This window comes from Ranitomeya variabilis, chromosome 1 (assembly GCF_051348905.1).
Source record: "Ranitomeya variabilis isolate aRanVar5 chromosome 1, aRanVar5.hap1, whole genome shotgun sequence".
NCBI classification, from domain to species: domain Eukaryota; kingdom Metazoa; phylum Chordata; class Amphibia; order Anura; family Dendrobatidae; genus Ranitomeya; species Ranitomeya variabilis.
The window spans coordinates 865,716,929-865,744,078 of NC_135232.1; the positions used below are offsets into that span (position 1 = coordinate 865,716,929).

General features: G+C 41.1%; 1 protein-coding gene across 5 annotated transcripts in view; it reads left to right on the top strand.

Moving 5' to 3' along the window:
* Positions 1–27,150, top strand: part of BMPR1B (bone morphogenetic protein receptor type 1B) — a 739,804-nt gene that overhangs the window by 445,880 nt on the left and 266,774 nt on the right. The window contains exon 5 of one of the 5 annotated variants that reach the window (XM_077277365.1): positions 19,419–19,491. The exons of the other annotated variants lie outside the window; for them this stretch is intronic. The gene's annotated coding sequence lies outside the window, so the exon portion shown is untranslated. The remainder of the gene's footprint in view (positions 1–19,418; positions 19,492–27,150) is intronic. 5 annotated transcript variants of the gene reach the window in all.

Here is a 27,150-nt window from a genome sequence, read left to right on the forward strand (position 1 = left end):
GTTCTCTAATTCTGGATATTTCCTACATGTACTGTGCTACGCACCAATGTTAGGCTTCTTTCACACTAGCGTCGGGCCGAGGTCCCCGACGCTAGCGTTGTCTCCGCCGCACAACGGGTACAGCGGATGCATTTTTCCAGCGCATCCGCTGCCCCATTGTGAGGTGCGGGGAAGTGCGGGGAGGTGGGGGCGGAGAAAAAACGGACCGTCGGGAGCAAAAAACGTTACATGTAACGTTTTTTGGTCCCGACGGTCCGCCACAGCACGGCGCAACCGTCGCACGATGGTTGCGACGTGTGGCAATGCGTCGCAAATGCGTCGCTAATGTTAGTCAATGCTGAAAAAACGCATCCTGCAAGCACTTTTGCAGGATGCGTTTTTTCGGCAAAACGACGCATTTGCGACGTATTGCAGTTAACGCTAGTGTGAAAGTAGCCGTAGGTGTTGCATACATGAGCAGTTGAATTGGAATTGCTTTCTTCAGGGTGGTGGTGGCGACTTGACCACAGTATGGCAGTCCTTTTCTGTGTAGGTAAAAAGTATACATGCAATGTTTAGATGAAAATTACATAAGACAGCATATGTAATTGAGTTTCCTTTCTGCTCTCTCTCACTTGCCTGCTGTTTTTGTTTGTGCTGCTGATACATTTATATGCTTTGCAAACAACACTAACAGCAATTAGTGTTCTCAGTTACTGTTGAACAGCTTCCAAACACAACACAAAAGGGCAAATTTTTACACCAGTAACTATAAAATTATCGAGTTTGGCTGATATTATCATATTATTGCAATAATAGTAACGCAAATTGAATATGTAGTGAGTTTTTAGGAATTCACTGACCCTGAAAATTCAAACAATTGGCAATTTGTTAGTGCACATCACTTTAAATGTCTGTCATCATTTTACGTATTGCAGAAGATTACATCAACCAGAGTCTTGCATCTATCACCCCACATGGCACAGCCAATCAAGAGGGACTTTCAAAGCCATACAAAAGCAGAAGCAGGAAATGTAGCAACCATTTTGTGGTGAATCTGGATAGTGAGAGAGAACATCATAGCTCACAGCTTAGCTATAGACATAGGGAGAGAAAGCCATAAAACAGCACAACAGTGAAGAACAGGTAGCATTCCTTTACCCATATCCATATATATTTAGGTCAGTTTGACATAAATAAAGCTGTATTTGCATTAGAGAGCCTGAAAGAGGTTGTATACAGTCCTTGGTGACTTCAGAGTGTCATGTACATCTTTTCAGGACGATTGGAGGTTTTGTACTTCTTTTGATTCTTGGCGCATCAATTTGCAGTAAATGGAATTTCTTGGGAAAATTTCTCAAAGCTTTCAGATTTGAATTTCAAAAGATTGATCTTTAAATAGTAAACATGCTGCCTTATGTCATGTTACATTAATAGCAAACTATAAGACATGTTAGTAAGAAGGTCTTGATATTTGTGACAGGTGACAGGCGTCATAGACAGTGGGGAAAATAAGTATTTGATACACTACCAACTTTTAAAGTTTTCCCACCTACAAAGAACGGAGAGGTCTCTATGACTCTCAAGTAATTACCGTATATACTCGAGTATAAGCCAAACCGAGTATAAGCCAAGACCCCTCATTTTGCTGCAAAAACTGGGAAAACTTAATGACTCGAGTATAAGCCTATGGTGGGAAATGCAGCAGCTACTGCTAAATTTCAAAAATAAAAATAGACACCAATAAAAGTAAAATTAATTGAGACATCAGTAGGTTATGTTTTTGAATATCCATATTGAATCAGGAGCCCCATATAATTCTCCATAAAGTTTGATGGGCCCCATAAGATGCTCCATACAAAATATGCCCCATATAATGCTCCATAAAGTTTATGATGGGCCCCATAAGATGCTCCATATTAAAATATGCCCCATATAATGCTGCACAAAGGTTAATAATGGCCCCATAAGATGCTCCATAGAAACATTTGCCCCATACAATGCTGCATAAAGGTTGATTATGGCCCCATAAGATGCTCCATAAAAACATTTGCCCCATACAATGCTGCATAAAGGTTGATTATGGCCCCAAAAGATGCTACATAGAAACATTTGCCCCATATAATGCTGCATTAAGGTTGATTATGGCCCCACAAGATGCTCTTTAGAGTAATATGCCCCATATGCTGTTGCTGCAATAAAGAAAAAAAATGGCATACTCGCCTCTCGTCGCTCAGGCCTCCGGCACTTGCGATATTCATCTGTCCCCATTTCACCACCGGGCGCCGCTGTGTCTTCCACGTCCTCTGCAGTGACTGTTCAGACAGAGGGCGGCACGCACACTAAACACTTCATGGTGCCCTCTAACCTGAACATCACAGCCAAAGGACACGGAAGACTGAGCAGCACCCGGTGGTAGAACGGGGACAGGTAAATATCACGCAATGCTCACCCTCCCCCGTTATACTCACCTGCTTCCGGTGCGGTCCCTGCTTCTCACTGACAGATGGCCTCGGCTCCGCCAGCTTGTTTCGGTGTTCAGCGGTCACTGGTACCGCTCATTAAAGTAATGAATATGCGGTTCTATCCCTATGGGAGTGTAGTCGTGTCCATATTAATTACTTTAATGAGCGGTACCACGTGACCACTGAACACAGGAAGAGCTGCCGGCACCCGGAGACCATCGGAGATGCAGGGACCATGCCGGGAGCAGGTGAGTATGTGACAGCCGCCGCTCTCCCACTGACCCCCTGGGACAATGACTCGAGTATAAGCTGAGAGGGGCACTTTCAGCCTAAAAAAATGGGCTGAGAATCTCTGCTTATACTCGAGTATGTACGGTAAATTGCATTTTATTTTGCATGCCACACAAAAGGTTGATACATAAAATGAGAATAATAGGGATAGGGGAAAATATGTATAAGTGGGTTAAGAGCTGGCTCAGGGATAGGAAATAAAGGGTGGTTATTAATGGAGCACACTCGGACTAGGTCGCGGTTAGCAGTGGGGTAACACAGGGGTCGGTATTGGGCCCTCTTCTTTTTAACATATTTATTAATGATCTTGTAGGGGGCATACAGAGTGGAATTTCAATATTTGCAGATGACACTAAACTCTGCAGGGTAATCAATACAGAGGAGGACAATTTTATATTACAGGATGATTTATGTAAACTAGAAGCTTGGGCTGATAAATGGCAAATGAGCTTTAATGGGGATAAATGTAGGGTCATGCACTTGGGTAGAAGTAATAAGATGTATAACTATGTGCTTAATTCTAAAACTCTGGGCAAAACAGTCAATGAAAAAGATCTGGGAGTATGGGTGGATGACAAACTCATATTCAGTGGCCAGTGTCAGGCAGCTGCTACAAAGGCAAATAAAATAATGGGATGCATTAAAAGAGGCATAGATGCTCATGAGGAGAACATAATTTTACCTCTATACAAGTCACTAGTTCAACCACACTTAGAATACTGTGTACAATTCTGGTCTCCGGTAGTGTTGAGCGATACCGTCCGATACTTGAAAGTATCGGTATCGGAAAGTATCGGCCGATACCGGCAAAGTATCGGATCTAATCCGATACCGATACCCGATACCAATACAAGTCAATGGGACTCAAGTATCGGACGGTATCCCTCATGGTTCCCAGGGTCTGAAGGAGAGGAAACTCTCCTTCAGGCCCTGGGAACCATATTAATGTGTAAAAGAAAGAATTAAAATAAAAAATATTGCTATACTCACCTCTCCGACGCAGCCTGGACCTCACCGAGGGAACCGGCAGCGTTGTTTGCTTAAAATGCGCGCTTTTCCTTCCTCCCATGACGTCACGGCTTGTGATTGGTCGCGTGCCGCCCATGTGGCCGCGACGCGACCAATCACAGCAAGCCGTGACGTAATTTTCAGGTCCTGAATGCCGAATTCTAGGCATTCAGGATTTTAAAATTACGTTCCGGCTTGTGATTGGTCGCGTCGCGGTCACATGGGCGACGCGACCAATCACAAGCCGTGACGTCACGGGAGGCAGGAAACGCGCGCATTTTAAAATTACGTCCCGGCTTGTGATTGGATGCGTGCCGCCCATGTGACCGCGACGCGACCAATCACAGCAAGCCGTGACATAATTTCAGGTCCTGAATGCAGAATTCTGCATTCAGGACCTGAAATTATGTCACGGCTTGCTGTGATTGGTCGCGTCGCGGTCACATGGGCGGCACGCAACCAATCACAAGCCGGAACGTAATTTTAAAATCCTGAATGCCTAGAATTCGGCATTCAGGACCTGAAAATTACGTCACGGCTTGCTGTGATTGGTCGCGTCGCGGCCACATGGGCGGCACGCGACCAATCACAAGCCGTGACGTCACGGGAGGAAGGAAAAGCGCGCATTTTAAGCATACAACGCTGCCGGTTCCCTCGGTGAGGTCCAGGCTGCGTCGGAGAGGTGAGTATAGCAATATTTTTTATTTTAATTCTTTCTTTTACACATTAATGTTGTTTCGATACCGATACCCGATACCACAAAAGTATCGGATCTCGGTATCGGAATTCCGATACCCGCAAGTATCGGCCGATACCCGATACTTGCGGTATCGGAATGCTCAACACTAGTCTCCGGTGTATAAGAAAGACATAGCTGAACTGGAGTGGGTGCAGAGAAGAGCGACCAAGGTTATTAGAGGACTGGGGGGTCTGCAATACCAAGATAGGTTATTACACTTGGGGCTATTTAGTTTGGAAAAACGAAGGCTAAGGGGTGATCTTATGTTAATATATAAATATATGAGGGGAAAGTACAAAGACCTTTCTGATGTTCTTTTTAATCAAAGACCTGAGACAGGGACAAGGGTGCATCCTCTACGTCTGGAGGAAAGAAGGTTTAAGCATAATAACAGACGCGGATTCTTTACTGTAAGAGCAGTGAGACTATGGAACTCTCTGCCGTACGATGTTGTAAAGAGTGATTCATTACTTAAATTTAAGAGGGGACTGGATGCCTTTCTTGAAAAGTATAATGTTACAGGGTATATATACTAGATTCCTTGTTAGGGTGTTGATCCAGGGAACTAGTCTGATTCCCGTATGTGGAGTCGGGAAGGAATTTTTTCCCCCAGTGTGGAGCTTGCTTGTTGCCACATGGGTTTTTTGTTTTGCCTTCCTGTGGATCAACATGTTAGGGCATGCTGGGTTATGCTATGGGTTGAACTAGATGGACTTAAAGGGAACCTGTCACCCCCAAAATCGATGGTGAGGTAAGCTCACCGTCATCAGGGGCTTATCTAAAGCATTCTGTAATGCTGTAGATAAGCCGCCAATGTTACCTGAAAGAGGAGAAAAAGATGTTAGATTATACTCACCCAGGGGCGGTCCCGCTCCGATGGGCGTCTCAAGTCCGGTACAGCGCCTCCCTTCTTCATTCCATGACGTCCTCTTCTGGTCTTCACGCCGCGGCTCCGGCGCAGGCGTACTTTGTCTGCCCTGTTGAGGGCAGAGCAAAGTACTGCAGTGCGCAGGCGCCGGAAAGGTCAGAGAGGCCCGGCGCCTGCGCACTGCAGTACTTTGCTCTGCCCTTAACAAGGCAGACAAAGTACGCCTGCACCGGAGCCACGGCATGAAGACCAGAAGAGGACGTCTTGGAATGAAGATAGATGTGCCGGAGCGGACCTGAGACACCCTTTTGACCGGACCGCAGCGGGACCGCCCCTGGGTGAGTATAATCTAACCTCTTTTTCTCCTCTTTCAGGTAGCATCGAGGGCTTATCTACAGCATTACAGAATGCTGTAGATAGGCCCCTGATGGCGGTGAGCTTACCTCACCATCGATTTTGGGGGCGACAGGTTCCCTTTAATGTCTTCCTTTAACCTTAATAACTGTTACTATGTTACTCTTTGATCACGTACCAACCAGCAAGAATTCTGACGCTCACAGACCTGTTAGTTTGTTTTTTTTAAAGAAGCCCTCCTACACTGCACTCATTACCTGTATTAATTGCACCTGTTTGAACTCGTTACCTGTATAAAAGAAACCTGTCCACACAATCAATCATTCACACTCCAACCTCTCCACCTTGGTCAAGACCAAAAAGCTGTTTAAGGCCACCAGGGACAAAATTGTAGACCTGCAAGAAGGCTGGGATGGGCTACAGGACAATAGGAAAGCAGATTGGTGAGAAGGAAACAACTGTTGGCATAATTATTAGAAAATGAAAGAAATAGAAGATGACTTTCAATCTTCCTCAGTCTGGGGCTCAATGCAAGATCTCACCTCATGGAGTAAGGATGATTCTGAGAAAGGTCAGGAATCATTCCAGAATTACATGGGAAGACCTGGTCAATTACCTGAAGTTAGCTGTCTCAAATATTACCGTTAGGAGCAAACTACGCTATCATGGAATAAAATCCTGCAGGACATGCAAGATCTCCCTGCTCACGTCAGCACTTGTCTAGACTCGTTTGAAGTTCACCAGTGGCCATTTGGATGATCCAGAGGAGGCATAGAACAAGGTCATGTGGTCAGACAAGACCAAAATAGAACTTTTTGTTATCAACTCCACTTGTTGTGTTTGGAGGAAGAAGAAGGATGAGTACAAACCCAAGAACACATCCCAACTGTGAAGCATGATGGGGGGAAATATCATACTTTGGGGGTGATTTTCTGCAAAGGGGACAAGACGACTGCCCCGTATTGAAGGATGGATGGGGTCATGTATCGCGAGATTTTGGCCAACAACCTCCTTCCCTCAGAAAGAGTATTGAAGATGGGTCGTGGCTGGGTCTTCCAGCATGACAGTGACCCGAAACATACAGCCAGGGCAACTAAGGAATGGCTCCGTAACATCCATTTCAAAGTCCTGTAGTGGCCAAGCCAGTCTCCAGACCTGATTCCAACAGAAAATGTTTGGATGGAACTGAAATGCAATGTTTTCCAGTAACAGCCCTGAAACCTGAAAGATCTGGAGAAGTGAGAGAGCACGGTTTCCTTTGAGCTGTTCGACAGTCCGACTGAAATGCTTTTTCTGATCAGGGAAAATCTGGATGATCGCAAAGAGGATGAAGCCGTTCTGCTGTTATATCTGCTCCATATTCCTTATCACTGTCTTGATAAACAGCACAGAGAGGAGACAGGAAAGTGAAAAAGTGAATAATCAGTGCTCAGCTTCCTTCTTCAACTAAGCCAGTGCAGAGAGAGGTGTGTAACCCACTGGATCCCGTTATCATGTACTAATACTTTTATAGATGTTCACCAAAGATCCTAAAATTAGCCCTTTAACTGCGCTAGGTCATGAGGGGTTGAAAATCATTCCCTGCTGCTCCATACCACCGGGGACTTTGATTTTAATCCCTAGAACACAAATGAACCTGAGATAAACTGTTTCACTGCTCTAGACCACCTGGAATTGTGAGATTGATCATTTTCACTGCCCTAGACCACCAAGGATCCTTAGATTAAAGGTATGTGCACACGTCAGGATTTCTTGCAGAAATTTTCCTGACAAAAACCGGACATTTCTGCCAGAAATCCGCATGCGTTTTTTTCGCTTTTTTCATGCGTTTTTGATGCGTTTTTTGTGCGTTTTTTTTCTCCAAATGCATGGAATAGTGGGAAAAAAGCAGAAAATCCGCAAAATTAATGAACTTGCTGCTTTTTTTACCGAGATGCGTTTTTTTCGCGGAAAAAAACACATCATGTGCATGAACATGCAGAATGCATTCTAAATGATAGGATGCATAATGTATGCATTTTAAATGAGTTTTTATAGCGTTTTTATAGCGAAAAAAACGCAAAAAAAAGCGAAAAAACCTGAACGTGTGCACATAGCCTAAAAGGAACTTGTCAGCAGAATTATGCTCAGTAACCTACAGACAGTGTCAGGTTGGCACCGTTATACTGATTAAACTGATACTTTGGTTGATAAAATCCATCTTGTGGCTGTTTAATCTTTATTTTCAGTTTTCAGTTAATGATATGCTCGTACTTCAGGGCAGCCACAGGGTCTTCGTTAGTGTTGAGCATTCCGATACCGCAAGTATCGGGTATCGGCCGATACTTGCGGGTATCGGAATTCCGATACCGAGATCCGATACTTTTGTGGTATCGGGTATCGGTATCGAAACAACATTAATGTGTAAAAGAAAGAATTAAAATAAAAAATATTGCTATACTCACCTCTCCAACGCAGCCTGGACCTCACCGAGGGAACCGGCAGCGTTCTTTGCTTAAAATGCGCGCTTTTCCTTCCTTCCGTGACGTCACGGCTTCTGATTGGTCGCGTGCCGCCCATGTGGCCGCGACGCGACCAATCACAGCAAGCCGTGACGTAATTTTCAGGTCCTTCTAGGCATTCAGTATTTTAAAATTACGTTCCGGCTTTGTGATTGGTCGCGTCGCGGTCACATGGGCGACGCGACCAATCACAAGCTGTGACGTCACGGGAGGCAGGAGACGCGCGCATTTTAAAATGCGCGCGTGTCCAGCCTCCCGTGACGTCACGGCTTGTGATTGGTCGCGTCGCCCATGTGACCGCGACGCGACCAATCACAAGCCAGAACGTAATTTTAAAATCCTGAAGGACCTGAAATTACGTCACGGCTTGCTGTGATTGGTTGCGTCGCGACCACATGAGCGACGCGACCAATCACAAGCCGTGACGTCACGGGAGGCTGGACACGCGCGCATTTTAAAATGCGCGCGTCTCCTGCCTCCCGTGACGTCACGGCTTGTGATTGGTCGCGTCGCCCATGTGACCGCGACGCGACCAATCACAAAGCCGGAACGTAATTTTAAAATACTGAATGCCTAGAAGGACCTGAAAATTACGTCACGGCTTGCTGTGATTGGTCGCGTCGCGGCCACATGGGCGGCACGCGACCAATCAGAAGCCGTGACATCACGGAAGGAAGGAAAAGCGCGCATTTTAAGCAAAGAACGCTGCCGGTTCCCTCGGTGAGGTCCAGGCTGCGTCGGAGAGGTGAGTATAGCAATATTTTTTATTTTAATTCTTTATTTTACACATTAATATGGATCCCAGGGCCTGAAGGAGAGTTTCCTCTCCTTCAGACCCTGGGAACCATCAGGGATACCGTCCGATACTTGAGTCCCATTGACTTGTATTGGTATCGGGTATCGGTATCGGATTAGATCCGATACTTTGCCGGTATCGGCCGATACTTTCCGATACCGATACTTTCAAGTATCGGACGGTATCGCTCAACACTAGTCTTCGTGTGGTTCTCTGATTACATATTCATCTGTATGGCTTATGACAGGTCACTGATCCCTCACTGACCTGCCCCCAGTTTACGTATTGAGTGTTATCTATATATTGAAAAACAAAATCACATTCTGCAGGCAGGCAACGACGCCTGTGCTGCAGCATGATGGCATCTATAATTTCTATTTAATTAACATAGTAACATAGTTTTTAAGGTTGAAGGAAAACCTTAAGTCCATCTAGTTCAACCCATATCCTACCCTAACATTCTGTAGACAAGTTCCCTTTAATCTTTTTCCTGCCAAAAATTAATTTTTAATTGCTGACTTTCTGTATCTCCAGCTTAGACTGGGTCACATCACAACAGTCTTTCATCAGTGGCATACGTTAGCAGTATTGCTGAATTACTGTATGCTGCTGTATGGGCCTCCATATGTTAGAACAGATAATACTATACTGTTCCATAAAGAAAAGACATAGATATTTCTTCACCACATGCATGCCATAGGTACACTTTGAGACATTGGGCTCTATGGATACGTTTATCAGTGGGAGCTTTTCCCATGCATACCATGAAGGTAGCTTTCCAAAGTGATGAGAACATATCCAGGATGACTAGGTCACTTACCGCTCAGTTCACTTTCTATAAAGTTGATCTTTTCTGTCTGTCTTGTATCAAACAGTAGAAAAAAAAGGGCTCTTAATAAAATGCTCACCATTTCATCCACTTACTATCTAGTTTTGCTTTACCTACTTTTCCTGTTCACTGCTCATCAGTGGTATAACAGAAAACATAGAATTGGAGAATCTAGAAAAATTCAGGGTATTAGCAGGTTAGGATAGTATACAGTCATGGCATAAAGTGTTGCAATTACATATTTTGTTATACACATGTTTATTTCCTTTCTGTGTTGGAACAATACAAAAAAAGAGAAAAAAAGGCAAATTGGACATACTGTAATTTCACACAAAACCCTAAAAATGGGCAATGTGCTGAAACCCTGCTATGTATTGCATAGGCGATCAGACAATTGCAGCTTCAAGGCATCTAACGGGACTATTAAATACAGTAAAAAGCAAAAAACTAAAGACGTTTTAAAAATATTAAAAAAGTAAAAAAATGGAAAAGTTCAAATCACGCCCTCTGAAAATATAACAATTAAAAAAATGCACACATTTGGTAGCACTGTGTTCAGAAATATCTGATCGATCAAAATTTAAAATAAATTATTCTGATTAACGGCGTAGCGAGAAAAAAATAAAAAAACACTAGAATTACGTTTTTTTTTAATCACCACAACATTGCAAAAAAATGCTGTAAAAGGAAATTGATACATCATATGTACCCCAAAATGGTATCAGTAGAAACATCAGTTCAGGGCGAAAAAAATAAGTCATCACTCAGCCCCAAATCCTGAAAAATTAGAACATTTCGTGTTTCATAAAATGGCGACTAAAGCAAAATATATATTTTTTTTTACAAATTTCTGAGTTTTTTTTCACCACTTGAATAAAAAAAAAATACTATATATACTATATATGTTTATCTACATCCTCATACTGATCTGGAAAATCATATTGGCAGGTCAATTTTACCATATATTGAACATTGTACTTTTTTGTAATTTCAACACACTTTGAATTTTTTTCAGTGGTGTCAGTCAAAAGTACAATTTGTACAAAAAACAAGCTCTTATACTGCTACATAGCAGGAAAAATAAAACAGTTATGGGTCTTGGAAGAAGGGGAGGAAAAAAAAAAAAAAAAGAAAACCGCCCGGGGGAATGGGGTTAAAAAGAAATACAAGAAGTTCAGAAGATTTTTGATCATTTTTGTTCCCAAACAGTGTACTAAAGTGATCAAAAAGATGCATGTACAACATATTGATACTAATGAAAACTGCAGTTTTGCAGTTTGTCATTCAAAAAATAAACTCTCATACAACTATGCTGATGGAAAATTGTGAAACTGATGTCTGTTAAATCTTGGAATATGCAAAAAACAGTGGCAAGACTGTGGTTTTGCTAATATACCTCCCACTAAAAGTAAAACTAAAAAGATGAATAAGTTATATGTACACCAAAATGATTCCACTTAAAAATACTACTCATACCGAAAAAAAAACTAGCGCTCATTTGACGGTCGCAGAAAAATATAAAAACGTATGGCACTTGAAACGTCACAATGTAACAGTAAATATCTATGGGTTAATGAAGCTGAACTGAGGACAGGGGGTAAAACTTCTGCTTTGTGCATCACACTCCCATGGGGAACATATCCGGCATTAAGAGAGAAAGATAATGTTCAGAACTCCGCATTATGCAGGCAGGGGTGGATATTGTGCCTAAATACTGATTTTCATCTGAAGGTAAAGTCTGTACATATGCAACCATCACACAAATATTCACGGATTTTCAGAACTATTCATGGATTGAAGCAGAGATAGACACCGGGTGGCACAGTGGCTCAGTGGTTAGCCCTGCAGTCTTGCATCACTGGGGTCCCACCAAGGGCAACATCTGCATGGAGTTTGTATATTCTTCCTGTGTTTCCTCCGGGTACTCTGGTTTCCTCCCACATTCCTAAAATATATTGATAGGGAATTTAGATCTTGAGCACTATCGAGGACCGTGCCAATAATGTCTGTAAAGTGCTGTGGAATAAACGGAGCTATATAAATGAGTAAAATAAATAAAAATAAATAAATTACCGGTATATATTGATTGTTTGATAAAAGTATTTTTTCTTAGTTGGGTGTTAAAAATAATCTGAAAAATAGTTAACTAATAGTTTATGCTGAGAAGCCTGATAGGCAGTTATGTTTAGTTGGAGGCTCAATATCATGAAACACAAATCTTTAAAATCCTAAGTTAAACTAAGTTAAAAGGAATAAAATACCATTTGTCAATAAGTTACAGAGCATTTACATTCACAAAGAATTGCTACAGAATAGTCTGTATTTATTGGGATCTTTACTATTGTTACTCCATTGTTACATAACATTATGGGACGCTGCTTTTGGACTAGTATTATATGTCAAGGGCCCTCATGGTGGACTATATAATAAGTTTCCTAATATCTGACAATACACAGAACTAAAGCTCTATATTTGCTGTTGATTGCAATAACATCATTTTAGAGTTAAATTTTTTGTGTTTTCTATTTTAAAAAAGCGAAATAACATAATAAAGTAAGTGTAAATCTAGGGTAATTAGTAAGAATTCTTAATTGTTGAATACGGCTTTGTTAAATATCAGCAAAGCTGTGACAGTAACATAATTTACACATGTTTCTTCATTTAACATGTTTTCCTTTGTTTTGTTTTTTTATATATATATTTGAATTAACATGGTGATTAATAGTTTAGGTAAGGTTTAACCCTGCTATTCTCCTGGTTACCACTATACACTTGTTATCTTCCGGTCATTTTTGACCGGACCTAATAAAGTCTTGATTTTTAGCTAATTTAAGTGTTTTAATTGAATATTTTTTGCAGTATTATATTGTATGTGAACCTGGTTGTTTATAAACAAATGAAAAATGGAAAGAAAAACTTACTTTTTATTTTTTTTTTGTCAAAACATTTAACATGGCTTTATTGGAATATTTATGCATATTGCATATTTGCGCATACAAAAATAATGATTCATCCAACTGTAAACTATAACTAATAACAATAAATATATGTGTAAATCTACATGGACCAAAAGGACCTAAATAAATTGACAAATAGTAGTAGATGTAATATATAGTCCAAAATGAGATTATAGCTCCTTTATTTTACTCATAAAATGGCTGGAGATCACTATAAAAGGCTATCAGTCATTTTTGACCGAAGAGTACAAGTGTATAAAAAATTGTGGAGTAAAAAGTAAACATAAAAAAATATATATAAAAATACGCATAGTAAGAACCCCTCAAATGAGGAAAAGTCAATCAACCACAAGTTTCAGAACCGCATCTTGAATTTTTTTTTAAATATTAAAGTTCAAAATCGGTCGTTTTTGACCGAAGACAACAGCAGGGTTAACAAGTACAATTACGAATGACTTATTACATTTTTTGGTCTACAATTTGTAAAAGATATTCAGGAAAGTATAGTATACTGTATCATGAAGCAAAATTACACATGTAATACATGGTCAAATGCATGTGTGCACCTAAACTTGACATTCATGTTTTTGTTGAACACATCCTTCTAGCACTATACGCATTCACTTATAATCAGTTTTCCCTAGTAGTGTTCAGATATTAAGTGATGAGACTTGGTTTGCAAACTGTATTACAATTTATTTCAAAAGTGTTGGATGATGTGAAAGCATGAAATGAGCCCATTCTTAGACATAAAGATTAGGCCCAGACCATCACCCATCTTCCACATGGCCATTAATTGCTCATCCTAAACAAGCAACTGGTCACCCAGTAAATGAGGAAAATGCTTGTTAGTCGGGTGAAATGATTCTCAGCAACACATTGTGCTGTGTAAATAGGAAGCTAGCTGCTGAGAACAAGGGCAGCATATGGGCATTGAATAATCATCAATAGTTCATTCAGTGTGCGTCTTTTAGCACAGTCTGCCTGTTTGAACAGGTTTCTAAATGGCCATCAATTGGTGATGTTTGTCTTTCGTTTTCGAAGATGACCATGACTTCAGGGTAGAAGAGAATTAGTAGTTATGGGTCCGGAGGTGGCTGATGAGTCCAATCAGGGCCCTGAAGGTTCGCCCACATACTTGACATAAGGAAGCAGATGTGGTCAGTACACCAGATTCTACTTGTGCCTTGGGTACAGCGCGCTTTCTTTTTGTGTCAAAGATTTTCCTATCTTCAGCTGCACGTGCTCCTGAGGTGATCCTGCCCCACCAACCTGGACGATCCAGGGCAAGCTCTTCCCATTCATTGGTGTTGACTTCCAGGTTTTTGAGAGGCACCTTAAGGCAGTCTTTATAGCGCTTCTTCTGCCCCCCAACTGCTTGCTTTCCTTGGCACAGTTCTCCATACAGCAGTTGTTTCGGTAGTTGGCTGTCAGGCATTCTGACCACATGTCCAGCCCACCTGGCTTGGACTTTCAGCAGGAGAGTGTAAGCGCTGCAGAGCCCAGTTTGTTCCAGAATTGCCGTGTCCGGGACATTGTCTTGCCACCTGATGTGGAGGAGTCTGCAGAAGCAACTCATGTGGAAATGATTAAGCTGTTTAGCATGCCGGCTGTACACTGTCCAGGTCTCGCTAGCATAGGGAAGTGTGGTGAGGAACACCGCGCAGTAGACCTTCAGCTTGGTGGTAAGGCTGAGTCCCCTTCGTTCCCAGACGTTCTTATGCAGTCTCCCGAAGGCGGCACTGGCTTTGGCGATTCTGTTATTAACCTCAGCGTCTATGGTTACTTCACGGGAAAGTGTGCTGCCTAAGTAGCTGAAGTTATCGACTGTTTTGAGGTTTTGCTCCTTCACCGTGATACGTGGCTCCTTGTACAGTTTTCCTTGAACCGGTTGATACATGACTTCTGTTTTTCTAATGTTGATCTCGAGACCAAAACTGTCGCAAGCTTGCGAAAAACAGTCCATTTCATGCTGCATCTGCTGTTCCGTGCTAGTGTTAAGTGCACAGTCATCAGCAAATAATAATTCACGGATAACAGTCTCATGCACTTTCGTAACCGCCTTCAGGCGTTTTGGGTTGAATAGCTTGCAATCAGTCCTGTACCTAACCTGGATTCCATCTTCACAGTTGTTAAAGGCATCACTTAACATTGCAGAGAACAGCATACTGAACAGGGTTGGAGCAAGCACACTGCCTTGTTTTACGCCGTTCATTACTGGGAAAGCCTCAGATACGTCTCCATTGTTCAGAACCTTCACCATCATGCCATCATGGAACTGCCGGATAACTGAGATGAACTTGCTCGGGCAGCCGAATTTTGCCATGATCTTCCACAGGCCATCTCTACTGACTGTCGAAAGCCTTGGTCAAATCAACAAAAGTTACATAATGGTCACGGTGTTGCTCCTGGCACTTTTCCTGAAGTTGACGTGCTGAAAAGACCATATCTACTGTTCCACGTTTAGCACGGAAACCACACTGGCTTTCGGGTAATAGTCTTTGCTCAAGGTGATGTAAAAGGCGGTTGAGCAAGAGATGAGCCAATATCTTGCCTGCGGTGGACAGAAAGGAGATGCCTCGATGGTTGTCACAAGATTGGCGATTACCTTTCCTCTTATATATGTGAATTATGCTGGCATCTTTCATCTGTTGTGGAACCTGTTCCTTTGTCCACATATATTGGAATAGTTTGGTCACCATTTGCATCAGAACAGGGCCGCCAGCTTTATATACCTCAGCAGGTATAGCATCATTTCCGGGTGCTTTTCCACAAGAAAGTTGTTTTACTGCTTTCCTGACTTCATCTCCACTTGGAAGAACATCAAGCTCCTTGTTGATTTCTACCTGGGGCAGGCGAGCAATAGCCTCATCATTGATATTGGCAGGGTGATTAAGAATATTATTAAAGTGCTCCACCCACCGTTCCAGAATTTGTTTCTTTTCTGTCAGCAGCATAGTTCCATCTGCATTAAGCAGAGATGAAGAGCTTGATGACTGGGGTCCATATACAGCTTTGAGCGCATCGTAGAATTGTTTCTGGTCATGGGTATCTGCATAGCCCTGAATTTCGTCAGCCTTCTTGCTAAACCAGATATCCTGCATCTCGCGTAGCTTGATTTGAACCTTTCTTTTTATGTTGGTAAAGGCACCTTTCTTAGCTAACGACATGGGGTCAGTTGGTAAATATTTACCGTTTAGCGGTACTTTAGTACCACAATTCAGTTTGTGTAAATGGGCCCTTAGATGCTGTGGTCTATATTGGTTGTGGCATCTAAATCTGTTCCTTTTTGTAACCTCATTGTGTGTAACTATGTTGCCTAAGATGCTAAATATGTTACTATTTTGGTGAGCTCCATTAATATTCTTCATTTATTAGCTTAAAGGGAGCCTGTCACCAGAAAAAAAGCTATTAACCTGCAGATATGGGGTCAGTCTTCAGGTTCATAGCGTTATTAACCTGCTCGGCATCCGCACTTTGCCGAACGCTGCGGAAAGAAAATGAACTTTATTTTCCCCTGCAGCATTCCACTTTCCAGTTTCAGTCACGAGGGCAGTGCCAGTGGGGGTTCAGTAACCACTCTGAGTATATGAAGCGGCGGCTGTAACTATGCCCCCGTCCCTGACTGACAGCCAGTCCTAATGATGAGCCGCTGTCAGTTAGTGCTGGCTAGCGCATTTAGAGCTGCTGCTCTCTATACTCAGAGTGGTGACTTAACCAACTTTGGCTCTGCCCCGTGACTGAAACCGGAATGCTGCAGGGGGAATAAAGATCATTTTCTCCCTGCAGCGATTGGGTAAGTTAAGGCGCCAGGCAGGTTAATAACTCTATTAACCTGCAGATTAACCCCATATCTGCAGGTTAATAGCATTTTTCTGGTGACAGGTTCCCTTTAAGCTTGAAATTTCTCTCTTTACCAACACATAGTGAATACATAGAGAAATGATTGTGGCCTCCTACTTCATTTTTTTTTTACCTTTTTCTGAAAGCCTAATGCTTAAAACAAGTGAGCTAGAACAATGTAATTAATTATTCTGCACCTCCTGTTCCAATGCAAAACAGCTCCAATTTAAACTATATAGACTCATTGTATTAGGCTCTTGACCTGGAAAATTACTTGTTGACATATTTGAGAATTTATTGTTCATTCTTCAATCACAAAAAGACGATTTTAAAAGCCTCAGTAGAAGAAATTGCAGAAGTTCTTTGGTCATGTCGACCTTTTTGTTTCTTTGTATGTTTCTTCAAAAGAAAAATGAAAAAACAATAAAACCTTCACTTCGTATTTCTCAATTGTGTCTCTGAAGGAGGCATTTCTTTAGAGTGTGCCGTAAATTCAGAGCCTTTTCTCTTTCCTTATCACTTTGATAATATATCAGCACTTGCAGTAATAGTTGTGTCTGGTGGTTTTGAAACACTGTTCTGTGTGCAGTGTCAAAGTCTTACTAGCAAATTGAGTCTGACAATCTGAATAAACTACATTGACCCAGTACATGGAGTTCTGATGAGTTCTCTCAAGGTTTAGAACATTTTATTTGTAAATGAATCAAATTAGGAGCTATCTGAACATTGTGGCGTCTTAGCTACTGAGGGTAAAGTGGAAACTATAGTCCTGAAAACGTGCATGCCCCCATAATATGTCATTTAGAAAAAAGCAATAAATGCTAATAAAAAGAAAGAAGTTAAAATAATTATGGTATATGCCCTGGTTAAGACGCAGTTAGTCATTTTTGTCGTTGCCTAATTGATAGAAGGGTGTATTGAGGATGAGCTGGTTAGAACATAACCACATACTGGAATCAGTTGAAATATGGGTGAAAACCTAGCAGTTTCTCTACAGCGCCACCACAGGGGAAATTACAAATTACATAATGTCCATTAATATTAATAGGGTGGCAGGACAGTGTAATGCAGGACAGTATAGCTCCCATGCTCCCATGGAGTGAGAGACACACTCTTCGCTTTGGATAAGAGTTGATGATTTTGTCTGCCTTAACTTGGTAAATCATACTATGTTATGATGACTGATACTATTACCACTGTTGTGGATATATTTAACCCCTTCTGACACCATGGTGTAACAGTATGACATGGAGCTCCTAACAGCAGCAACTAAAGCTAGCTCAGATCACTAAGCAATCCAGGCAAGAACTGTTTTGATGCCCATCACCACTGATGACTTATGACAGCCAGGCTGAGCTTCATAGGAGCCATTATTTTTTTCCATGTACTTGCAATACTGTGGTATCACAGAATATACATCAGGCATTCCAATGATAAGTGTAAATGTCCCTATTATGGAAAAAAAAAAAACATAAAACAGTAAAACGAGGTTTTAAACAATATTACAAACATAAAAAACATAATCATTTGAATTACACTCCCTAATTCCCAGACAAAAATAAAGATATAAAAAGATGAAAGAAGCCTATTTAGTATTTCCGAGTTTGTAAATAAATAGTATAAAGAAAAAAATTCAATTTAATTGCAATAATAAGTGATTAAAAAACTTTTCATTTACTCCTTAAAAGTACAATTAAAACCTACAGCTCAGCATAAAAAACAACACACATGTCCATTGACATAAAAATAAAAAGTTATAGGTTTTCAGAAAATGACCACACAGAACAATTCTTTTTCAAATGACAGATTTTTTTTTAAACCACAAAAATAAGAAAAAAAATATTTGAGGATCATGTTTACACATTTGACTCCTTATTCCCATCCTTGAATGCATGGCTCCTTATTCCCATCCTACTTGCGGTACCTTCACTGCGTGCCTTTTCAGCATCTCGTTCTGGTGCCTGCAGCTCCTGCTACCGAGCGATCACGTGTCTCCGCTCATTAAGGTAATGAATATTCACCTCTCTCCACGCCTATGCGAGTGGGGAGAGGTGAATATTCATTACCTTAATGACCAGGCACCTGTGATAGCCCGGCAGCTGCTTTGAAGCCGGCGACTGCTGCTGAGACTGTGTGCCTGCTATAAGAGAAATGAATGTTCACTGAAAGCGAGGTGAATATTAATTTCTTTTTAGCAGTGGGCACAGGATTTAGCCGCAGCAGCCGGCTTCTGCCTCCTGTCACCCGCTGCTCCGCCGCTCCCCCTCCCCCGCCATCTTCAGAGACAATGACTCGTGTATAAGCCAAGGGGGGCATTTTCAGCACAAAAAAGTGCTGAAAAACTTGGCTTATACACGAGTATATATGGTAATTAGATTTATGTCCATAGTTGGAACTTTTCCACCTTTTATATCAAGGCATGTTGTGGTCAAGTATTTTGAGATTTGTGGGTTACTTTCCATTTGAGTTAAATTGTTTGACAAAGTAATATTCCCAATTTTTTCCAATTCTCATCTACTGCCCTGCAAAGCAGGATAGATCTAAATGGAGAATTGGTAACTTGGAACATATTATATCCAAGAAACACAGTGGAGGAGCAAGCTAAAATGGCTTAGATGTATGCACATAGATTGTTTTCTCTGAAACTTCAGCTCCATTTAAATGTTATTTCAGCAACAATAATCATAAAATTTTTAAGAGCATGGGTGGGTTGCTTTTTATGGAAGGTTCCAATCCGTGTTAGGTTTCAGGCTGAAGCCAAAGTTTATTCTTGTTATATTTGTAACAGATTGAACCTGAGAACAGAGGCTACTTGTCCTACTAAAACTCCTGCTCGGCAGAACAGACGGACTCATTAACAGGTCAGCTAATCAGGTCGTAGTTTATGGAAATTGCATGCTAAATACGCAAGTCTTGGCTCGGTTTAATATTAAGCTGAACATGAAATTACAGATGTGCCTGGAGCTGTGTTTATGTTATCTGAGTGTAAATTTCCTCTCCATAAAAAATAGCGGTGGGCTACCTTGACTAATGAGGGGGTTCTAGATTTACTCCAGATATGGTGTTAAGACTTGTGTATGTGTCTTTATCACACACTCTTTACATAGGTGCATTGAATGAAATCACAATAATGGCTTTTCCACGAATGTATGTTTTGCCATGAGGTAGACCTTTAGGTTTGATCAGTACTATTTTGTACATTTTGAACATCTGAAAGGTTAATGGTAGGAAAAATTGGGAAATGTTCTCAGTTGTATTAAGTACAATTAAACCATTTTTTCAGGAATAAAACCATCTACTTGCCTCCCAAAGAAGGTGGTGACAAAAAGCTGGCCTTATTATTATAGAAAAGTTAGCCAAACCCACAGGAGGCAGACTACTATCACTAAATGAAAATTGATGAAAAATGGCAGAACAAAATGCAGTCAGTGCAGTTACAAGTGCTATACAGCATTCTCTTCTCTTGACCCTTTTGAAAATTTTGCTTTTTCAAGATGTCACATGTGCCAGGAAAATTTTCTAAACTGCCAACCAGGCCCTAAAGTATTCTTGCCCACATTAAATAATTCCTGGCCACATATAGTAGACAAATAGGTCATAATACTTAATCATAGTAAATTCCTAGTCATGAGCGATGATGGCGTTTTTTATCAGTTAAACTATTATCAGCTTGTGTAAATAAACCCTCCATAGTCTCTAAGGGTACTGTCACACAGTGGCACTTTGATCGCTACGACGGTACGATCCGTGACGTTCCAGCGATATCCATACGATATCGCTGTGTCTGACACGCAGCAGCGATCAGGGACCCTGCTGAGAATTGTACGTCGTAGCAGATCGTTTGGAACTTTCTTTCGTCGCTGGATCTCCCGCTGTCATCGCTGGATCGTTGTGTGTGACAGCGATCCAGCGATGCGTTCGCTTGTAACCAGGGTAAACATCGGGTTACTAAGCGCAGGGCCGCGCTTAGTAACCCGATGTTTACCCTGGTTACCATCGTAAATGTAAAAAAAAAAAAAACGTACATACTCACATTCCGGTGTCCTTCAGGTCCCTTGCCATCTGCTTCCCGCTCTGACTGACTCCCGGCCGTAAGGCAGTACAGAGCACAGCGGTGACGTCACCGCTGTGATCTGCTTTCACTTTACGGCGGCACTCAGTCAGAGCGGGAAACAGACGGCAAGGGACCTGAAGGAAACCGGAATGTGAGTATGTACGTTTTTTTTTTTTACTTTTACGCTGGTAACCAGGGTAAACATCGGGTTACTAAGTGAGGCCCTGCGCTTAGTAACCCGATGTTTACCCTGTTTACTCGGGGCCTTCGGCATCGTTGGTCGCTGGAGAGCGGTCTGTGTGACAGCTCTCCAGCGACCACACAACGACTTTCCAACGATCACGGCCAGGTCGTATCGCTGGTCGTGATCGTTGGAAAGTTGCAGAGTGTGACAGTACCCTAAGTCTCTAAAAGTTTCCTGGAACTGATAGTGCATCTACAATAACCAAAACAGTGCCGATACAATCATACCTGTGGTTCCCTCAAAACTATAGACCTACATGTCGCTAGCCTACTACTAAAATAGCAATGTGTTCCTATAATGACAAAAGGTTCCCATAATATCAGCCTCCGTGCCCCCATAAAATGATACCAGACAAAAGAAAGAAAACACATCCTCCCTATTCTTCTGTTCCGCTCTCCTGGGTTTATCAGTATTTGATTCACTTCATAAAGAACTGTTTAGTCGCTATCCATGATTTCACCTGTTTCTTTACAAGCGCAAGTAGAAGTAGCCATGTTCTGTATACTGGGATCGGGACACTAAACGTATGGTGGGTTAATTATGGCATTGTTCAACACGGCCTTATACAGTATCCGTGAGTATTTATGAACTCTCCTCTTTTTTTTCTTATGCTATTCGAAAATTTTTAATTTTTTTTTATGTTTATTCTTCCATATTGTTCTGTGAACATAGACATACGAGAGATTGTTTTTTTGCAAACTGAGTTTGCAGTTTAGAATGACACCATTCATTTTACTATACAATATACTGAAATATGGAGGGGGATTGAAATAGGATTAAATGTGAAAAAAAATTCATTCCCACACCCCTTTTTGGGGTTTCCTTTTTATAGTGGTCATTTTGTGGTATAAATGAGGCTACATGATTTTTTTTTTAAGTCAGTATTATTTCAGCAATACCAATCTGGCATGAAGTTTTTAAATGTACTTATTTAGGTAGTAAAAAAATAACACTCAGTAATTTGTTAACCCTAGAACGCATACCTGGGGCCTCGCAGGCCTGCCAGGTTACTTGTTTTCTATTTTCTGTAAAAGTACTTTAGTTAGAATTTTGAAAATCTAGGTAATCCTCAGGTATATAGTTGTTAGTAATTTCCAGTTATTCATATATTTTTATGTTACAGACATTTCGGTATAACAACCTTTAATTGGGACTACCCCATATTCACGCACCTGGGGCCTTTTAGGCCTGTGTGCAAATAACACGGAATAACTCAAATAAAAATACTTTTCAAAATTTATTTTACAATTGCAAGGTAAGGATGCATTCCAACTAGCGCTGGGTTCCGCCAGGAGGGGATCCGTAATGGATCTGACCTCCTGGTGACCCCAGCTAAGGCTGGCGGAATCCCGCCATTCCGGCAGCCTTAGCTGGAGTTACCAGGAGGTCAGATCCATTATGGATCCCCTTCTGGCGAACCCCAGCGCTACTGGGAACACAGCCTAAGATGTGTATATTTCAAAAATAATTATGTGCATAAAACAACAAAAAAAATTCACACTGAAGGCATAAAAACTATGAATTAACACATATGGAATTATATACTTAACAAAAAAGTGTGAAACAACTGAAATTATGTCTTATATTCTAGGTTATCAAAGTAGCCACCTTGTGCTTTGATGACTGCTTTGCACACTCCTGGCATTCTCTTGATGAGCTTCAAGAGGTAGTCACCGGGAATGGTTTTCACTTCACAGGTGTGCCCTGCCAGGTTTAATAAGTGGGATTTCTTGCCTTATAAATGGGGTTGGGACCATCAGTTGTGTTGTGCTGAAGTCTGGTGGATACACAGCTGATAGTCCTACTGAATAGACTGTTAGAATTTGTATTATGGCAAGAAAAAAGCAGCTAAGTAAAGAAAAACGAGTGGCCATCATTACTTTAAGAAATGAAGGACAGTCGGTCTGAAAAATTGGGAAAACTTTGAAAGTGTCCCCAAGTGCAGTGGCAAAAACCATCAAGCACTACAAAGAAACTGGCTCATATGAGGACCGCCCCAGGAAAGGAAGACCAAGAGTCACCTCTGATTCTGAGGATAAGTTTATCCGAGTCACCAGCCTCAGAAATCGCAGGTTAACAGCAGCTCAGATTAGAGACCAGGTCAATGCCACACAGAGTTCTAGCAGCAGACACATCTCTACAACAACTGTTAAGAGGAGACTTTGTGCAGCAGGCCATTATGGTAAAATAGCTGCTAGGAAACCACTGCTAAGGACAGGCAACAAGCAGAAGAGACTTGTTTGGGCTGAAAAACACAAGGAATGGACATTAGACCAGTGGAAATCTGTGCTTTGGTCTGATGAGTCCAAATTTGAGATCTTTGGTTCCAACCATCGTGTCTTTGTACGACACAGAAAAGGTGAACGGATGGACTCTACATGCCTGGTTCCCACCGTGAAGCATGGAGGAGGAGGTGTGATGGTGTGGGGGTGCTTTGCTGGTGACACTGCTGGGGATTTATTCAAAATTGAAGGCATACTGAACCAGCATAGCTACCACAGCATCTTGCAGCGGCATGCTATTCCATCCAGTTTGCGTTTAGTTGGACCATCATTTATTTTTCAACAGGACAATGACCACAAACACATCTCCAGGCTGTGTAAGGGCTATTTGACCAAGAAGGAGAGTGATGGGGTGCTACGCCAGATGACCTGGCCTCCGCAGTCACCAGACCTGAACCCAATCGAGATTGTTAGGGGTGAGCTAGACCGCGGAGTGAAGGCAAAAGGGCCAAGTGCTAAGCATCTCTGGGAACTCCTTCGAGATTGTTGGAAGACCATTCCCGGTGACTACCTCTTGAAGCTCATCAAGAGAATGCCAAGAGTGTGCAAAGCAGTCATCAAAGCAAAAGGTGGCTACTTTGAAGAACCTATAATATAAGGCATAATTTCAGTTGTTTCACACTTTCTTGTTAAGTATATAATTCCACATGTGTTAATTCATAGTTTTGATGCCTTCAGTGTGAATGTACAATTATCATAGTCATGAAAATACAGAAAAATCTTTAAATGAGAAGGTGTGTCCAAACTTTTGGTCTGTACTGTATGTATATACACATATACTTAGAGAGACAGATATGGTAGACTGTAGTTTCCCCTTACTTAGATGAGTAGTCCTTGAAATATTCTGGCATAGAACACCTGATTGTCGCAAACAAACCTTTGGCTATCTCATCGGTATCATATGACCTCTTTAGACTAGGTAATTGGATAAAAGGTTTATATATCAACCGTACCGTACATTTTTAGCAGGACAAGGCTTTACCCTTACTACACACATTTAAATATGTTTGGCTTTGTATGGTGAAAAGTTTTGAAGTGGAACTGGAGAACATGTGAAAATTGACAACATCTGGAGATGTCCAACAAGAGGCTTTATCCATATGTATACTGAATGTATTCATGCCCAATCTGCTTGTTACCACCAACGGGCTATTGTTGATATACTCATATCACTAAGGTGGCATAGAGAGGGCTATGCTTTATTCCTTCCTTCAATAAAATATATACTGGCGTATATTATGGCAGAATGACCATATACTGTACTATTGGTCTGTGCTTAAAATTGCCTGTATGCATGTACACTAACATAGCCCCTTCTCATCTTCCTTACCCACTGCTCAGTGTCGCAGTCATATTTTCGTGACAGATTATTTATCTGTGGTCGTACTAGACAGCGAGTGATTGCTTAAACAACTCGCGTTGCTGTACAGTAAATATTTTACTGCCCTAGTGACAGCTAGTTGGTGAGCGGCCAGCACAGGGGTAAGAGTCTTGCGCTCATTTCACTTAATTATTGCTACAATGTAAAAGCTCAGGTCCTAAAATTATTTGTTTTATTAAGCACGCCATGAATCTGAGACAGAAATCTAACTTCTTTCAAACATTCAGCCTCGATTCAATTTGAAGAACAGATTTTTTAAATTCTACGAAGGTCTATCACTAATAACATCGATTGATAGGGCCGCTGACTTTTTTCTATACTTTTACAGCTGTACAAACATACATATTTGAAATACAGGCCAAAATTCGGGCTAACAGTTCAATTTGCCAGTAGCATTTAACACTTTGTCGTGAGTTCAGTTCTCTGGACACATCTGTGTTTCATTTATTTAGTGAGTAAAACACAAAGTACATCCATTCTGAAAGCTTTTACCAAGTGACTTATAAGGCCAGCTTATTTTAACCCCTTATTTGCGTAGCCAAGTTTATATTTGCAGAACCATGCGGACTTCTATTCGGATTTTTTCTTTCACATTAGATCCATATTATTAGGGGTTTTACAGTTTTTGTTTTTATTTAAGAATCAGCTCCACTTGTAGCTGGTATTACAGATCAGCCCTTTGAAGGGAACATTTTAGTCGATTCATGTTGCACAAACCATAACCGCAAGAAGATCTATGGATTACCATGTCAGGTGGGGTCCTGCTGAAGACTCATCACCACCATCTTGGTACTGCTCCGAAGATCAGGAGACCCTGATTTATGTTATAGACTGCAAAATTGTAGTATATACTATAAGAAATCAAATGACCACAGGTTAAAGACGCCTAAGGATATATGCACACGTAGTTTTGAGCTCTGCGGATTTTTTGAGAAATCCGCAGGTAAAAGGCACTGCATTTTACCTGCGGACTTACTGCGGATTTACCTCGGATTTTATGCGGATTTTGTGCGGATTCCACCTGCGGTTTTACACCTGCGGATTCCTACTATGGAGCAGGTATTAACCGCTGCGGAATCCTCGCAAAGAATCTACATGCTGCGGAATGGAACCCGCAGCGTTTCCGCGCGTTTTTTTCTGCAGCATGTGCACTGCGGATTGCATTTTCCATAGGTTTACATTGTACTGTAAACGCATGGAAGGCTGCTGCGGACCTGCTGCGGATCCGCAGCAAAATCCGCAACGTGTGCACATAGCCTCAATGATTAAAAAAAAGTAAATGAAGAAATAATTATAAAAAAATATATAAAAGTTTGATTTGTTTCCTTTTTTCCATTTTTAAAACAAAATAAGAATAATTATAATAAACATAATTGGTATTGCCACATTTGTAAAAAGCCAGTCTTTTTAGATATAAAATTATTCAAAACATTATTATTATTCATAACACACAGCAAAATTAAAATGCTGTATTTCAGTCCCGAAAACTCCCCCCCCAAAATTGCAATAAATAGTGATCGATATGGCATGCATTACCCAAAATGGTGTCAATGAAAACTACAACTCAGCGCACAAAAAACAAGTCCTCACACAGCTCCATTCTTAGAAAATTGCAACACATACAATTTTTTTTTACAAAACCCATAATTTTTCTTCACTGCTAATATATTAAAAACCTGTAGTTTGGTAGTGCTATAATCGTACTAACCTAAGGAATCCTATTTCCAGATATTTTTACTGTATGGTAGACTCTGTAACACACAAAAGAAAAATCAATTTTGGATTTGCAGTTTTTTCACCCCACTTTTTTTTTTTTTTTTTTTTTACATTTTTCAGTTCTTGATATGGTAAAATAAATGTGGGTCGTTCAAAACTACAACTTGTCCCACAAAAAAAAGCCCTCATATGGCGATACTGATGAAAAAAAATGTTGTGACTCTTGAAAGAAGTGGAGGAAAACACGAAAGCACAAGCATGAAAAATTGTCAAGTCCCAGAGGGTTAATAGGTTGAAGTAGATAATTGTAGTCTATAATGCTTAATTATTGGCTAGTTATATAGTTTTCTGTATTCAACACCTTGGCTAATAAACTAAAAAAGCATTGTAGTTCCTTGTTCTTGACATGCATACGTTAGAGTACCAGGGAAGACCCTAGAGAAGGCCAGTGTGGGGGGAAGCAGGAAGACAAGCTGTATGTCCCCCTAGAATAGTTTCTCTCTTTGTGTCTCTGTCACTTGTGCTCTAGTTAATAGTATTGTAGGTGACTTCTATGACATGATTTTTATCTTATGTAGACTAAAGCTTTAATGTGCATTTTGAAGTGGAGCATCCTTTTGTGTATTGGGCATTATGTCTAAAATGCCTCTAAATTTCTTGCTGAGAGAACATATAGTCATTGAGAAATGTGGCAAACCCTTCCTGGCTGTAATGTATTGTGTGAATCAGAAGGTCAATGTCTGCGTAAAGCTTTGAATCATCATGACCTTTGATTCATCTACTGTAACTATCTAGGAAATATGTTCTCAATGAATAAGACTTCACCCTTTCTTTTACTATTCT